Raw genomic sequence first — 16750 nt, 5'->3', positions numbered from 1 at the left:
TCTCCCCCCCACACCAACCCTGGACTAGATGTAAGGCAGGCAGGAGCGGCCTGAAGTTGGTGGGGCAGTGCCCCCACTTGCCCTAATGCAGTGGTAGCCAAACTTGGCCCTTCAGATGTTTTGGGACTACAACTCCCACCATCCCTAGCTAACAGAACCAATGGTCAGGGATGATGGGAACTGTAGTCCCAAAACATCTGGAGGGCCGAGTTTGGCCACCACTGCCGTAATGGATCACACTGTACTGCCTGGATGAGGGCATTTCAATCTACTAGGCCACTCCACTCAGTATTTTTAGGTGGTGTCATTCATTTGTTCATTCAGTTTATATCCCGACCTTCCTCCGAAGCCCACTTTAAACTCTTATTTGTTCCTTTGAAGCCCCACCCTTACCCACTCCCCACCTGAAAGCTACTGAGAGATCAAGGAAAACTAAAGGATCATCATGTTTCACTCCCCTTATGGTTTTGATCTATGGGCTACTTTTAAAATGAGGCTGCATTTTAAATTGCATTTTAACCTGTACTTTAAATTGGTTCCCCCCCCCCCCCGCCATTATATTTTTACTGTAATTTTACTGGTGTTAGCCGCCCTGAGCCCGGCTCTGGCCGGGGAGGGTGGGGTATAAATAAAATTTATTATTATTATTATTATACAGGACCAGCAAGGCTGTTTCTTTCCAAAGCCAGGCCTGAAGCCCACTTGAAATAGATCTACAGAATGGTTTTATCCAACAGTGAGTATGCCTCACCTGATATCCCCACATCAAAAACACAACCTGGGCACAGCAAATGCAAGCATTTATTTCGCACAAATTTGCCTTGCCACTTCGGGCATTCAGAAACCTCTAGGCCTCAATATGCTTTACAACTCTAGGGGGCACCAAATGCTTTTGAGAACAATGCAGGCCAGCATCTGCTCAGATGTCCTGCAACATATTCTAGACTTAGCATTTGGTAGTAGTGCGATTGCAACCAGGACCTATCGTAGCATGGTTCAGGCTTCCATCTGCTCCGTTCCACCCATCCTCCAGCTTTATGCTCCCTCCTCAGTAGCCACTTAGCACTGTGGCCATTCTTTGCTGGTCTGTTGTGGGTTGGGTCCCTGGCTCCAAATATACTACCTTTTCCTCCAAGGAGCTCAAGATGGTGTACATGGTTCTCCCCTCTCCATTTTATCCTCACAATAACCCTGTGAGGTTGGTTAGGCTGAGAGGTAGTGACTGGGCCAAGAGCACCCAGTGAGCTCCATGGCTGAGTGAGGATTCAAACCCTGGTCTTCCAGGTTGTAGCCTTAACACTCTAACCATTGCTCCATGCTGGCACTCAGCCTGCTGATATTTCCCTCTTATGTGTGGGTGGTGCTGTTTTGGCAACATAAGCGACTGGCATCAGAAACGGAGGGAATGCTTATCAACACTGGACAGTTCAAAAAGGAGAATCTGGAAAGTCAAAGAAGGCTGTAGTGCTGAGTCTTTAATTTTCTCCCCCCAGACTACAATTCCCATCATCCCTGACCACTGGTCTTGCTAGCTAGGGATGATGGGATTTGTAGTCCAAAAACAGCTGGAGACCCAAGTTTGGGAAACACTGCTAGAGTAAACCAGAGGGAGTTCAACCTGTGGAAAATATTCTACAAATGACTTAGCATTTGTAGACAACAGCCAGCCCTGTGCCTCGTGAGTGTTCATGCCTCATTTAAAGCACATGACTTCACTCAAAGAAGCCTGAGAACTATTCTTTACCCCTCACAGAGCTATGATTCCCAGCAGCCTTCAGTTCCCAGGCTTCTTTGCAGGAAGCCATGTGTTTTAAATGCATGGTATGTACACAGCTAGTTCTCAAGAGGGTTTGAAAATCGAGGCTATTGCAATGCATCGTGAACAGCAGCAGTTATGGTCTCTGAGTATTAAGCCTATGCATTCAGTTTGGTCTTTAAAAGAGACTCTTGAAGCGATACGATAGGCATCTTTAAATATATGATGGGCTGCCTGTCGCAAAGAAGATTGGGCAAATTGGTTTTCTGTTGGTACGTTTCATTCTTCCACAAACCCCTCTTTAGTCTGTTGTATGAGTAGAAGAGCCTTAAATGCCATTTTAAATACAATGGTACCTTGGCTCTCGAACTTAATCCGTTCTGGGAGTTTGTACGACTCCCGAAACCATTTGAAAACCAAGGCACGGCTTCCGATTGGCTGCAGGAGTTTCCTGTACTCAAGCGGAAGCACCATCGGATGTTCGTTTTCTGAAAAATGTTCACAATCCGGAACACTTACTTCCAGGTTTGCAGCATTCAGGAGCCAGTTTGTTTGACAACTAAGCCGTTCGGGAACCAAGGTACCACTGTAATGATTAAAAGTTATCAGCAGTTATAGGTGTACCTCTGACTATCTGGAGACAGACTGCAAAAGCACACCATCATCTCTGTGCCCAGCTTCCAGAGCCCCCTGGCTGGCGACTGTTGGAAACAGAGGGCTAAATTAGATGGGCCTTGATATCACTCCCTCTAATACCAGACTCAGATGATGAGTGCCAATTAGCACCAGTACCAAATGGAATGAATGGGAAATTAGAGGGAGATATAAGCAAGCCACAAAATGTTGAGTGTCCGTTGAAAAATAATGGATTTGTATGTTGTTGTTTTTTTGGGGGGGGGGGGTGAGTCCGGAATCTAGACGAGTGTGGCAGGTGAGGTGAGGATTCACTGCAGCATTTTGTTGCAGGTCGCAGTTGTGATTCAGAAAAGCAATTGTGCGTTCTCACACAGGCAGATTATACATTTGAAGGGAGACTGTAAATTCATTTGAACATCAAAACCCAAATGTAATCTTTGAACCATTGGGATTTTGAGAGTCTATGTGCAAATATTGGTGAGAATTTTCCTCCTCTCGTTTGCTTCCCCTTTACGTTAGGGGTGTGTATGTGAAACCAGGGCATCATCAAACCCGGAAAGGGCACTGACAAGCGTGGCTTCACTGAGAATCTCTGTCCCTTTTATAGTCTCTGAGATGCTTCAGTTGCTCTTTCATGTAGACCACAGAGCGTTGCTGAGAGTTTACTAAGAATCTTTGATCTGCCTTTAAACAAAAAGAGGAGTCTATGGTTGGGTGCCTTTTCTTTTTTTACAGACCTACCGCTCTCCCTCTCCTCCCCGCTTCACAATCTGTATTAGAGAACACTAAGCGAGTTCTGGCTTGCTCTGAAGCTATGAGGTTGAGAGATAGGTTGCATTGTGGAGATGACAAAGACCCTGTTGTGGGGCCAGCCAGGTACAAGGGTTTAAAGTACAGGTGGAAAGGTTTGTCAGTTTCCATTTCCCTCATTTCTCCAATCTTAAATTCAGTTCACCACATTTATTTACATGTTGCCTTTATATATACCATCATTTCATGGTGGCTTAATTTTTTTTAATTTTTTTTAAAAGTCATCATTAAAAACCATCCTAATATTTCTCCTTATATGCAGTTTTGCAGCCTAATGAACACATTTCTGCAAGCAATTTCCTTTAATTAATGCACTTCTGTACCCTTTTTTAAAACCTGCATTGCATGCAAAATTCTAAGTGTGCATTTCAAAGGATAGCTAGATTTCAGTTCATATCTTGTTGCAATTTAGGACTGAATTTCTTCCCATCCCTGAAGTTGTTTACATATTTTGTGTCAGGGTAGACATGTATTCTTTGGAAAGCTAAAGAGTTTTCAAAAGAATACTCTCCATGCACTTACCTGAAATTGCTAGATTTGGAAAATATACTAATAAGGCTGCATGTACATTTCACCTTTAAAGCATATTCAAAGCACATTCTTTCCCTCAAAGTAATCTGAGCACTGTCGTTTACACTTCCCGGAGTTACAGTTTCCAGCAACCCTTGACAAACCACAGTGCCTAGAATTTGTTTGTGGGGTGTGTATGTGTGTATAATTCGAATGTGATTTACAGGTACACAGTCTACTGCAAAGAGACAAGGCAAAATAAAGTGGAGGCTTCAGGCCTAGTTCCACAGTATGGGGCTGGCAGAATGCATCGACTCCCGCATTTCTCTCCCTGGAAATATTTGGCAAAAGAAAGAGGAAATGTGGTAGCAGCATCGCCTTCCCTCTTTTACCAGCCCAGCTTCACTTTATTAGCTGCAGTTTGCAGGAGGCAGGGGAATGATGATGTCCTGTTGCCACATGTTCCTTCTACCACATGTCGCCAAGGGAGATGCAAAGGTGGAGAGAAATATAGGACGCTGCCTTTTATCAGGTCAGACTGTAGATCTATATTGCCTCTATGTCAACTGGCAGCAACTCCCCAAACATTTTTAGACAGGCGTCTTTACCTTTTGTGTGCAAACCATGCGACCTGCTGCTGAATTTCAGCTCTTCCTTGAGGGTCTATGGCAATTTACACCCTTGCAGTAGATAATGGGAGCTGAGTTTGAGCGCCCTCCAGTTTCTGTATCTGTCCCTTGCAGTGTTGTTTTTTTCAGCTGGAGCTCAGTTCCGGCACCTCTCACATGGGCGCCATTGCAGGCTGACACTCCCCACACCCGTTTCTTGCCTTTGCATACTTCTGAGAAGCCTAAAACGAACATTTCAAGTCAAAATGGAAGCTGGCCAGCGTGTGTGTGTCTACACTTTTTTAAGATCTATGACTGAAATATACTCGGAGTCGAGAGTGGATTTCATGCTCTTTATTCAGCTCATAGTGGTGAGGAGAAATGGAGGTTCCCCCACAATATCTGCTTTATATACATTATTTACACAATGGGCTGCACGTGATTGGCTAATTCCGGGATTCTCCTGTAGGCCAATCAGGTTGTGGATTCACTTCCACCTGGAGCTGGATTGGGTGGCTCCTGTGGACCAATCAGACTGCTGCATCCTATTTACCTCAGTACATAACAATGACTCTACTTTGCTCCTAGCCGCGATTGGTTAAGCTAAGCTAAGCTAATTCATATTTCCTTTTCTTCCATCCATCTCCCGTGTAGTGGTGGCAGGATTTAAGCTTTCCTACCAGTCCTCTACCGTTGCACACATGCACGTTTGCACAAGGGCCCTTCCAGGCTGCCCAAGCCATCTGCCTGAATGTCAGAGAATGGGGGGGCACATTGATTTGACCTGCACCAGAACCAGGGGTGACCCCCCCCAACCAGCTAGGCAGACAGCTTACCATAGTGTTTAGTACCTCCACAGGCAGTGAACATGGCTGCTGTGAAACCGGCATCTGTTCAGGGCTGCCCCAAGTCATAGAATCATAGAATTGGAAAGTTGGAAGGGACTCCAAGGGCAATCTAGTCTAACCCCCCTGCAAAGCAGGAATCTAAGCTAAAGCATCCATGACAGATGGTCATCCAACCTCTGCTTAAATACCTCCAAGGAAGGAGAGTCCACAAACTCCCCGAGGGAGTCCATTCCACTGTTAAACAGCGATTTCAGAAAGCTTTTCCTGGTGTTTAGTGGGAATTTCCTTTCTTGTCACTTGAAGCCATTAATTTGAGTCCTACCCTCCAGAGCAGGAGAAAACAAGCTTGTTCCCTCTTCCATGTGACAGCCCTTGAGATATTTGAAGAGGGTGGCTTACTCTAACAACGTCATGGTGAGTTCCAGCACCTATTTTTCCTGGAGGAAAAAGCACAGCTGGAATGTATTCTTGAACTCTGACAATGGCTCTTGCTTGCTTGGGTGGAAGAGGGGTGTGTGAGTACGTGTAGAAACTAGCCTACTGTACAAAGGCAAAATTTACACTCATTGCTGCCCTGGCCCCACCCACCACTGGCATAAGGGAATGTGACCCTGGCATTGACAAAAATCCCCCCCTCGGCTCAACAGAGTTCTGCAAAGTCCCCGTGAAATTACTGGGTGCTAGAGCATCAAGAACACGTCACACTATATGGGGATGTTCTTCATAGAAATAAGGTCGCATCCATCCTATACCTTTAATCACTCTTCTCTCACTTTAATTATCACGGCTCCCCTCACAAAATCCTGGGAGCCAGGGCCGGCCCAAGACATTTTGGTGCCTGATGCAAACCACAAAATGCCACCCCCTGCCAGGGAAGAAGGGGTGAGTGAGGTTCTGTGTCAGGAACAAGGGGGTAATAAAGATCAACATCTGGGGGGAGGGGAGGAGGAAACCAGAGGTGGCCCCCTCACCTTGCCTCATGGAGCTGTAGCTTGTTAAGGGTGCTGGGCCTTGTAGTTCTGTGAGGTGCCTCCCCTCACAACTCTCAGCACCCTTCACAAACCACATTGGCCCCCAGGGTTCCTTGGGAGCAGCAATGACTACAGTGGTGCCCCGCAAGACGAATGCCTCGCAAGACGGAAAACTCGCTAGACGAAAGAGTTTTCCGTTTTGGAGGTGCTTCGCAAAACGAATTTCCTATGGGCTTGCTTCGCAAGACGACAATGTCTTGCGAGTTCCTACTGGTTTTTTTTCCTTCCCCCCTTTTTCTAAGCCGCTAAGCTGCTTATCAGCTGATCCGATCAGCAGATAAGCCGCTAAAAGCCGCTAATAGCGCTAATCCGCTAATCCGTCAATGGGCTTGCTTCGCAAGACGAAAAAACCGCTAGACGAAGAGAATCACAGAACGGATTCTTTTCGTCTTGCGAGGCACCACTGTACTAAAGAGATGTAAAAGTGCTTTAAATTGTATACTGTGGATGCCACCTGAGTAGAGGAACATCGCTTCGAAAAGAGCGTTGTCTGTTTTGCAAGGTGTACAGGAGTCAGGAAAACGTGTCACAGTGGAAATTTTAACATTCATGCCACACTGGTGAACTTGCAGTTTTTTTTTAAAAAAAAAGGTGCTTGAATAGGGAAACAGTTCAAATGTGGCGCAGTATTGTGGGCGGAACAGGGGCAGATTAAGTTTTCTCCCCCTCCCCAAACTGGGGAAATACCTGGATTCAAAGGCTCCTGAGCCGCAGCACCTGGAGGAGGGTTAAGCAAAAGGGGCCTTTGAAATAGTTACATCTCCCACCACCACCTGCCCACATCCTTCCTCTTCTGCATTTAAGAACAACATGGGAGGGCTATTATATATGGGCCTAGAAAACAGAGGGGAGTTCCACTGCTGACGGTTTGTTGTAGGGTGGGATTGGACATGCGCCAAAAGTGAAATATCTCCTAAAGACCCTTTTGGCCCCCGAATACTTTCGGAGAAGTCCAGGAGGGATACATTCCTCTTCCTCTGCTTGTTGCACAAGGGGCTATAAATTTGACCCCACCCACAGAGCTGCCAACCCTTTGCCTCTCCCTTTCTCCTTCCCGAGGGGGAGGAAGTCGCATGGGCAATAAATCTTCTCCAGTGCCCCAAAGCACTTCTGGAAGGCAAGGCAGAGGTTTGTTGGAATCGCAGAGCAGAGAATATGCTACAGGCTGAAGCCAGTTTAACTGTCTCCTCTTCTTTCTGGGGAATTTGGGGGCTGTATATCCTTCAAGGGGGGGCCCAACAGATATCCGAAACGAGGTTCAGAACTTTCACAATATACAATTCCCAATAAGTTTGTGGTGTATATATTATATGCCTTGAGATGAGCAGCATAGAAAGTGTGTAGACCTAAATTCAGGTCTTGCACCTTAAATTTATTGTTTGTTTATTAAAATTTATATACCATCCTTCATCACGAGAATAAAAACACAATATAAAAAAGCACAAATAAATACTTAAAACAGAAACAACAAAACATATTAAAATAAGGCTTCCACCCAAAGAATCGTGGGAACTGTAGTTTGCTGGAAATTGTAACTGTGATGGATAAACTAGAGTTCCCAGGGTTCTTTTGGGGTGGGGGGAGAAGCCATGCACTTTAAATGTACTCTAAATATATGATGCGCACATTGCCTTGATCTGAGCCAGGAGGCTCACCAGAGCTTAGCTCCAGAACTTGTTTTATATACAGTACTGTACATGTTTTATATACATGTGAAACTGTCTTATATCTGCGGGCATTATTAGAGGCTTGCCCAGGGGACCCAAGCCTCAGATCTTTGGGAACAGGCCCTGGCTCTCCTGCCCCTTTCCCTCTCCTAAAAGAAATAATTATTATTTTTTTAATTAGTTCGCTTACAGGACAGATGGGTGAACTGCAAAACGCAGTGCTGGCGAAACCCCAGCTACCCATCATTTAATTAGCCAAGAGGCTAATGCATATGAAACAGCGTTTGCAAATTATGTGCAAATTTGTCTCAAGACCTTAAGTAATTAGCAAAGCCTGCTTATACCATCAGATCATTTGGTCAATCTACATTTAAAGCATATTCCCCACCCCCACACAAGAACCCTGGGAACTGTAGTTTGGTATGTGTGAATGGAATTTTAGCTCTGTGAGGAGCAAACTACAGTTCCCAACATACACATATTAGCTCAGTATTGTGTCCAGGATTTCAGACTGGAGTGTTGATGGTCATTTTCTAAACATAAAGAGTTATGCAAGTTTAATTTGTCCTGGGTTTCTGAACAGGGATTCATATTGAATTTGGTCCTTCCCAGCATCCAGTGCTCACTTTTCTGGCAGAAGGGCTACAATCCTAATCCCATTTACCTTGGAGTAAACCTCACTGAATTCAATGGGACTTACTTCTGAGTAAACATGGTTAGGATTATGCTGTTTTAAGTAGATATATAATTGTATTGTTAATTCCTTCTCCCTCTCCCCCCCCCAATCCTGATTTTAAAAACAATTAGGTAGGGCTTACTTAGATGTTACTGCTGTTATTTGGAAGGAAACTAATATTTATTTTTAAATAAATAGTTCTGCACTAACCAACTGGTTTTGATAATGAATTATTATGCACAGTGTTAGATAGCTTTTCGTTTTCTTTTGCTATTTTTCTGTAAATTATCAGAATAGAGGGAGCTACTTTTCTAGCTTGTGCACATTTATTTTTCTTTACATGAGTGGCACTGCAGTATATATTTGTATCTTGCCTCTCCCACCAGGACCCGAAGGCTGTGCAAATGGGTTTCCCTTCTCCCAACGACAGCCCAGTGAAGTGTGCTCGGCTGAGAGATGATAGAGCAAATACTAAATCCGTAAAACTGCACATATTTTGTTGTTGTTTGTTTTCATTTATCAGGGTTGTCAAACTGTTTTTGGGTGGTGGTGGTATTTTGCTGTAAGAATCGGGGCTAAAAAATGTTGCAGTTAAACCAAGAGGAGCTGATTTTCTGGCATTCTTTAGATGGGCGGCATTATAGATTTGCATTCTGTTTTTCCTCCAGAGAGATCAAGGCAGTATATGTTACCCTCCCCCTTTTTATATTTGCAACAGCCCTGTTAGGTAGGCTTGGCTAAATTAATATATGCAGAAGTTCTTGCCAATAGATTGCAGGGCAGCGGGTGTCAATCCACATGCAGTGTACATAGCCCACAAAATCCTGTCACCATCCCTGCACAGACTGCATTTCTCTTACCACGGCATCTAGGGTTAAAGGTGCTCCTCTCAAAGGCGCAAGTTGCCCAAGCAAATAGCCAGAGATGGCCATCATTTCAGATACATGTAATTCTGAAGGGGGCAGGGGGGAAGGAAATCAACACACAAAATACACCGTTCAGTACAGTGCTGTTGTTAAAAGCTGGGTATTCCTTCAAACAAACAGAACGAGAAAGTTTAAAGAAGAACTAGGATTGCGTACAAAGTCTTGGGAAGAACAGATCCCTGGTCATTTGGGGGCTCTTAATTTTGCCTGCAAACGAGAACAGCCAGCAGAGGCCGCTGTTAGCCCTTCTGGGTACTGGTGGTCTCTTAGATGGTCACCAGTTGTACATAAGGTTTAAGAGTAATTCCAGTGTGACATAATCAAACCCTCTTGCCAGCTCATTCTTCCCGTGATTAAGCACAGATTAACTACTGAGCCTTCACAGGAAACTGAAATCTCACCACTTTAGAGCCAATAGGGGCAGCCTGGGATTCCCACCCCCACTATTCTTTGTACTGAAAACTCTTGAGAGATAAGTTTTCCAGCCTCAAGGAGAACAATTTTAAAGCCTTACTTTGCTTCATTGAAACTAAGGCTTTTCACACATTTAGAGCACGTTCCCCACCCCCAAATAATTTATTAAGGGTGCGGAGAATTGTAGTTCAGTGAGGTGAAAACTGCAGTTCCCAGGATTTGGGTGTGTGTGCTTTGAACGTATGATGTGCATGCAGGCCTACTTTGCGTTATTGAAACTAAGCTTGAGAGATTCACTATACTCAAGCTGTCCCATTGAGTCCATAATGAACCCAGTCCCAAACCATCAGTTGGGTATCTTTGGAACCAAACTGCTGCTGTTCTGTCATCTCTCCCCACCCTGCTTTCCATAGGCTCACCCATAAAAAGCCAGGCAACCTTTGCGTTTTGTACATGGCGTCTCTTATTAATAAGCTCTCTCCTTGCTGGGCAGTGCGGTGTGTGCTTGGCTGAACAGGGCTGGCCCTGCAAATCTCGGGCTGGCTATAAATATTTTCCGAGTCTTTAATTGCAGTAAATTATCAAATTACATGGGAGACTCAGCTGGCTCTCAGGCCAGACGAGAGTCATTGCATCTCTGAAATAATCGTAGGGGAGTGGGACACGCAGCTTACTGTGTGGCTGCGTACACACCTGAAATGGTGATCTTTTTTGCTCTATCCAAGGTGTACCCTAGGCAGAAATGTTGCGAGGGGGAAGCCCAGTGTTCACTGCAGGGAGAGAATTGTATTGCCAGTGCAAAACATGAAAATTGTAAGTGCAGCAAACTAGCGGAGGCTGATCTATTAAATGGAACACTGCTCCATCAACCTCAGTCTGCCCTCAGCCAGACCCCACCTGCCTTCCTATAGGTCATTCTGGCGGTCAACTTCTGGCTCCTTATCCTCAGTTTTGCCTTTTGAGAACTCACCAGAGGGGCGGATGGGACAAAAACGAGAATTAGTTAGCTCCAACTGTCTTTGGTTTTGGCTGTAGCTACTCCAGGATTCCAGTCTCTCTTTCTTTCTTTTTTGAATTTTTTTAAAAAAAGTTTTAAACATAACACAAATTAAGAGCTAATTAGTTATTTATCCCTTCTGGACTCCCCCCCCCCCCCGGATTCCAATTTGTCCCCTTTGTTTCCTTACACATCTTAACTTTTCCATTCAAATGCAAGTCCATTCATAACCATCATTCACATTACTTCATAGATGTTATATCAATCCTGCTATTGTTTTTAAATCTTTACAGTGAACCTTAAGGTACTCTATAAATTTTGCCCAGTCTTGTATAAACTTTTTTTCATCTTGATCCTGGATCTTCCCGGTCATCTTTGCCATTTCGGCATAGTTTATCATCTTAGTTATCCATTCCTCCTTCGTTGGAACTTTCTCTTCTTTCCATTTCTGGGCAAGTAGCATCCTTGCTGCTGTACAGTAGTTGCATACATAAATAGTCTTCACCTGTTACTCCTAATAAAAAGGCCTCCGGTTTTATAACATTTTAAAACGTTTTCTTCAATTCATTATAAATCATTTCCCAGAAGCCGGTGGTATTTATCTCCAGGAAAGCCAGCAAAAATGTGTAAGAATTTATCTAATGTGTGCTGGAAGTGTAAAGATAAAGTGGGTACATTTTATCATATGCGGTGGTCATTCAAAAAGGTAGTAGGCTTCCAGGATTCCAGTCTCAGTTGGCATCACCTATTATAGCCTAAGACTCCCGTCCTGTTACATGAGAGAAGGCTTCAGATAACACAAGGGAACTTACTTCCAGGTAGCTATGCACAGGGCTGGGTTGTTAACTTATCCCAAGTTATTTTAATGAATGAAAATGTACTTGTCGTTCTTTCCCAAGTGCTCGTCAGTTATTGAAGTGCCTTCGCACTCATCCATCATAGCATAGGAAGATGGGAGCTGTTTAATTTGAATAAATGGATGTAATTAAGGTGGTCGGATGCAAGAGAGGGCGGGGCTCCTGAACATTTTATTGGTGTGTAGAAAAGAGAATTTTTCAGCAGGTGTATCTTGCTGAACCAACTGGAATTCTGGGCACCTTCAGACTGGCGTTGTACTGTTGTGTGTATTCTGCAACATCTTCTTGACACGATAACAGTGCATTAGCAGCAGGCTTGTTTTGCTTTAGTTCGCTCTGTGGTGCTCCCCCAATGCTACCTCATTCTTGCTGTCCGGAGGAGCTGTGGCGCAACAAATCGCAGAACAAAAACAAACCAGAAGACAGAATCATAAGAGTTGGAAGGGATCACGAGGGTCATCTAGTTCAAGTCGCTGCAATGCAGGAATCTCAACTAAAATATCAGTGGCAGATGGTCATCCAAATTCTGCTTTAAGACGGCCAAGGAAGGAGAGTCCACAACCTCCCGAGGAAGACCGTTCCACTGTCAAACAGCTCTTACTATCAGAAAGTTTATCCTGATGTTCAGTCGGAATCTAATTTCTTGTGACTTGAAGCCATTGTCTTGAGTCCTACCCTCCATAGCAAGAGCTTGCTCCAATCTCCACGTGACAGCCTTGAGATATTTGAAGATGGTTATTGTATCTCCTCTCAGTCTCCTCTTTTCCAGGCTAAATGTACCCAGCTCCTTCAACCGTTCCTCATAAGGCTTAGCTTCCAGACCCTTGATCATCTTGGTTGGCCTCCTCTGCACATTTGTGGTGCAAAAAGTTATGGGATTTCAGTAGGAGGTTACAAGGTATGCACTGGTTAGAAAATAAGCAGTGCAACCACCTCGAAAACTTTGCAGGCACAAACCATGTGGCCGTCCTGATACTTTCATAAGCACAACACATCATGAATGCACAATAAAAAGGACAAGTGGAAGGATCCTTCATCTTCTTCTCAAATGTTAAAAGATGCAGTAGCTCTGTCCTTTCTTGCATCTGGCCACCCTAGGGAAAATACTCCATGCAGGACTCAGTTGTTTAACAACAGAACCAACAAACTTTGGCTACTGAAAGAAAGCTAGAAGGAAAATCAGGAGTGGATTCTTGTATGATAGGACTGTGAACTCAGGTCTGGCACTAACAAAAAAATTCTAGGCTGCTATATTCTCAGAAGTGCCCTGCTCCTTCAGTATCTGCCCTTCAAAGCAACTATTTCACATTGGCTCCAGCTAGTTGGAATTGGAGTTCTAGGGAGTGGAGGAATTATTTATTGCAAGTTTGAAGTCTTCCCACCCCTAGCTTAAATCCCACCCCACCCTTGTACAGCAGATCCCGGTTGCTATTTTCATATTCAAGAGATTGCATTTGTTGCGTTTAACCCTTGAAACTAGGGTGGTTGCTCTTCTGGGAAAAACAACTAAAGACAGCACATACACAGCTGCATTTGGAAATGGGCGGCAGAATGTGGAACTTCACCGGGATCTTCCAAGGCCTAGAGCTAGCTCCCTTGCTAACCACTAAAATAAAAGGATTGGGTAAGGAGCAATCTTGGAATAATTCGCTTAATATTCCAGGGAAATGATGATTTGGCAGTGGATTAAACCTTCCAGACCAAGCAACTGCCGGCAGGGGACGCTTGTGGTTTCTCGGCTTTCTGTTCAAATTGCTCACATGGTTTTGGGGTTTCCTCTCCCACCCTAAGGGCTAGAAACTTGTTCAGGAAAAGAGAGGAAGAGAGAATGAAAAGCAGGAAGGAATTCTCAGACTTCTCCTGACTGGGTTCCATGTAGATCGGAGCCTTAGTTCTTAGCAGCTGTGTTTATCTTACAGAGCAAGTAAGATTATACTTTTATTAAAGCAGCTAATCATATGCATAAGCAACAAGTGTTGTCTCTCGGTGTTTATTGAAAGAATAAATCATACGCATAAGCAGTAAGCGTTGTCTGTTGGTGTTTGTCTAAATTTTAAGACACCCCAAGTTCCCTTTAGTATTCCGCTGCCTTGTCTCCACTTCCCTTTGTCATGTAAAACAAAGCGATGGAGTCATCTCTTCTTGCATAGGCACACTGTGATTGATGCCTGAGCCCAGTAACCATTGGAAAGAGACAAAGCAAGCAGAAGCCAGAAGACAAGGAGGAGATTGGACGAAGCCAAGGTGGTTGCAGGACTGGCATTTTCAAAGCATTTCACACCAGTTATCTCAGTGAACCTTACAACAGTCCTGTTAGGTAGGTCTATAATATTATAACCTATCTGTGGGTGGGGCCCTGGAGTGCTAAGGCTGATCCAATAGAGACATACCTTTAAACCACATTCAAAACACATTGTTTCCCTCAAAGAATTCTGGGCACTGTAGTTTCTTAAGGGTTGTTGGGAATAGTATCTCTGTGAGGGATAAACTACAGAGCCCAGAATTCTTTGAGGGAAAGAATGTGCTTTGAATGCCCTTTGAAGGTATAGCGTGTACACAGCCCAGGCTTCTAGGATTCAGTGAAGTAGACCAGGTTTTGCCACGAATGGCTCCATCACAGCTGCAACCATTTCTAGAACACATAGAATCCATAGACCAGTGGGGCCAGGTGAAAACAGAATTTATTCTGTTTTATGCTTCAGGTAATAAATTCTAAATTGGACACCCTTTCTCTGTCCCTCTTTCCTGTATATGTGTGCCAAACCCCACACACCTTCTGGTTTTTGTTTTTGTTTTAATTGATTTGCGAATCTTGTATCCTACTTTTTAACCACATGGTGTTCAAGGCAGATGACAACAATAATACAAACCAATTTAATTAAATGCTATAAAGCAATAAAACAAAACAAACAAAAATAAACACAGATAAAACAATAAAAGTAGCTAGCTAAAACCAATTCTCACCTGTAGGGTGTTGTAGGACATGTGCAGCACTTTGAACTGTGAAAACATAACCAGCCTGGAAATGGACTGGTAGCTAGTGAAGCAGTTGGCTAACCCCTGAGAGTGAGTCCCACTGAATTCAGTTGGGCTTTTGTCTGAGTATGCATGGTTAGAATTGCACTGTTGTGTGTGGGGTGTGTGTCTCACATTCTCTCTGTACCCAGCACTAGCCATTATTTTGGTTGCAGCACTCTAAACTAGCATTTCATGCAGGCCCTGTCAGAAGAAAAGTAGCAACTACCCCCTAATTCTGACCTTGCACGTTGGGGAGTTGACCCATAAGATCAAGCTAGGCGTGAGTCCTTTCAAAGGATGTTGCTGTGTCTTCCTCCAGGCATGCCTTAAGTCTAGCTTGGTTTTGCAAAGGACTAGAGTAGCCCCATAATGCCCCATAATGAAAAGCCAGTGGCAAATTTATAATTAAGAATCTGTACCTCCTGTTTACCTTGATTAGAAAAAGTAACTCAAGGTTGAAAATTACCAGCAGGTGGCAATGGTTGGTCCTCTGACAGTAGACCATGGATGAGTAGGGGAAGAGGTTGCACATGTAGCTCCTGTGACTTCTTCCATGGCCAACACACTTTTATTTCTCAAATTGGGAACGATTTAAGCATGCCTAAAAGTCTTCTAACCAAGTATTTGAGCTCAGCTTCACTGCAAGAGCTCAGCCTCAGAACCTGCAAGTAACCAGCCAGGCACATGCGAGTGACTTTGTGCAGATGCAAAGTATTATGCCTTATTACGTATTAACTGTCATAAGCTCCGTTATGCACCCACATTTGAGTTTTAGGCAGGATTGGCCCGAGACATTTTGGCACCTGAAGCAAACCACATAACGGCCCATGTTCCTGCCAGAGAAGAAGGGGTGAGTGAAGATCTACCTCAGAAACAAAGTGGGGAATAAAGATCTCAATTGGGAACAGGGTAGGGCCTCCTATGTGCCAAAAGGCCACTGTAGAGACAGGTTGGGGGTGGGCCGCTGCTGAAGGCAACAGTTCTTCAGTGTGCATTGCAGAAAGGATGCTGCTCCTTCATGCTGATGGGAAGGCTACCTGAGCTTCACCTTTCCCCCTCAGGTACAACCTGTTCTATACCTTCATGGGTTGCTTGCCTATAGGAGAGCAAGCAATGTGTGAAGTACAGGTGGGGAAACTTTTAAAGCCTGCAGACCACCTTCCCTTGTGGGCAACTTTCCAAGAGATGCATAGCATTAGTAGGCAGAGCCAGAGGCCAGAGTGGACAGGGCCAAGGAATGATGCACCTGTACGAACAGGTACAAAAACATCAGAGGCTTCTTCACACCCACACATCTCTCCGTCATCCATTCATGTAAGCAGGAGGCATTGTCCCATCTCTGGGACACATTCCAGCCTGTCCAAAGTGCTCAAGGTGGTGGGGCATACATACCCTCCAACATTTATCTGATGAAAATAGGGAGTTAGGTGGGCAAGAAGCATGGCTTGGGAGAGAGCAGAGAAGCAGACAGAGAGGCTTGAAGGGCCACATTTGGCTCCCAGGGTCTTATGTCTGGAGTGAAGTGGGGGCCTTTGGTCCCAAAAGCAGTACAGTGGTACCTCGGTTTTCGAAAGTAATCCATTCCAGAAGACCGTTTGACTTCTAAAACGTTCGAAAACCAAGGCGCAAAGGGCAGTCTGCAAATTCAATAGAGAAAATTGGGGGGGGGGGGACTCAGCAAAAGCCGTTCAACTTCTGAGGCGCGTTTGAAAACGGAAGCATTTACTTCTGGGTTTTGGGCGTTCGAAAACCAAAACATTCAACTTCCGAGACGTTCAAAAACCGAGGTACCACTGTATAGAAATAAGCCAATGAATGAGAGAGAGAGTTATTGGCTTGGCCTCAGCCTCCTTGTGTGGAAGCACTGTGTTTCTGCGCACTGTTTCCACACATGGTTTTTATCATATGAGTACCTTTGGGCAGAGTCTTTGTTTAGATGCCTTTTAAACCACTCTCTCCAACTCAACAGAATAACATTGGAGGAAGGGTTATAGCA

The 16750-nt window shown here is 44.5% G+C and overlaps 1 protein-coding gene across 1 annotated transcript in view; it reads left to right on the top strand.

Moving 5' to 3' along the window:
* SP6 (Sp6 transcription factor) overlaps window positions 1-16750 on the top strand; it is a 102667-nt gene that overhangs the window by 1271 nt on the left and 84646 nt on the right. The window contains exon 2 of the mRNA XM_083470150.1: window positions 659-736. The gene's annotated coding sequence lies outside the window, so the exon portion shown is untranslated. The remainder of the gene's footprint in view (window positions 1-658; window positions 737-16750) is intronic.

Source organism: Podarcis liolepis (assembly GCF_965112155.1).
Source record: "Podarcis liolepis genome assembly, chromosome: 13".
In the NCBI taxonomy this organism is placed as follows: domain Eukaryota; kingdom Metazoa; phylum Chordata; class Lepidosauria; order Squamata; family Lacertidae; genus Podarcis; species Podarcis liolepis.
Note: the sequence above shows the minus strand (reverse complement) of the source record. Positions and strands in the feature narration are given on the sequence as shown.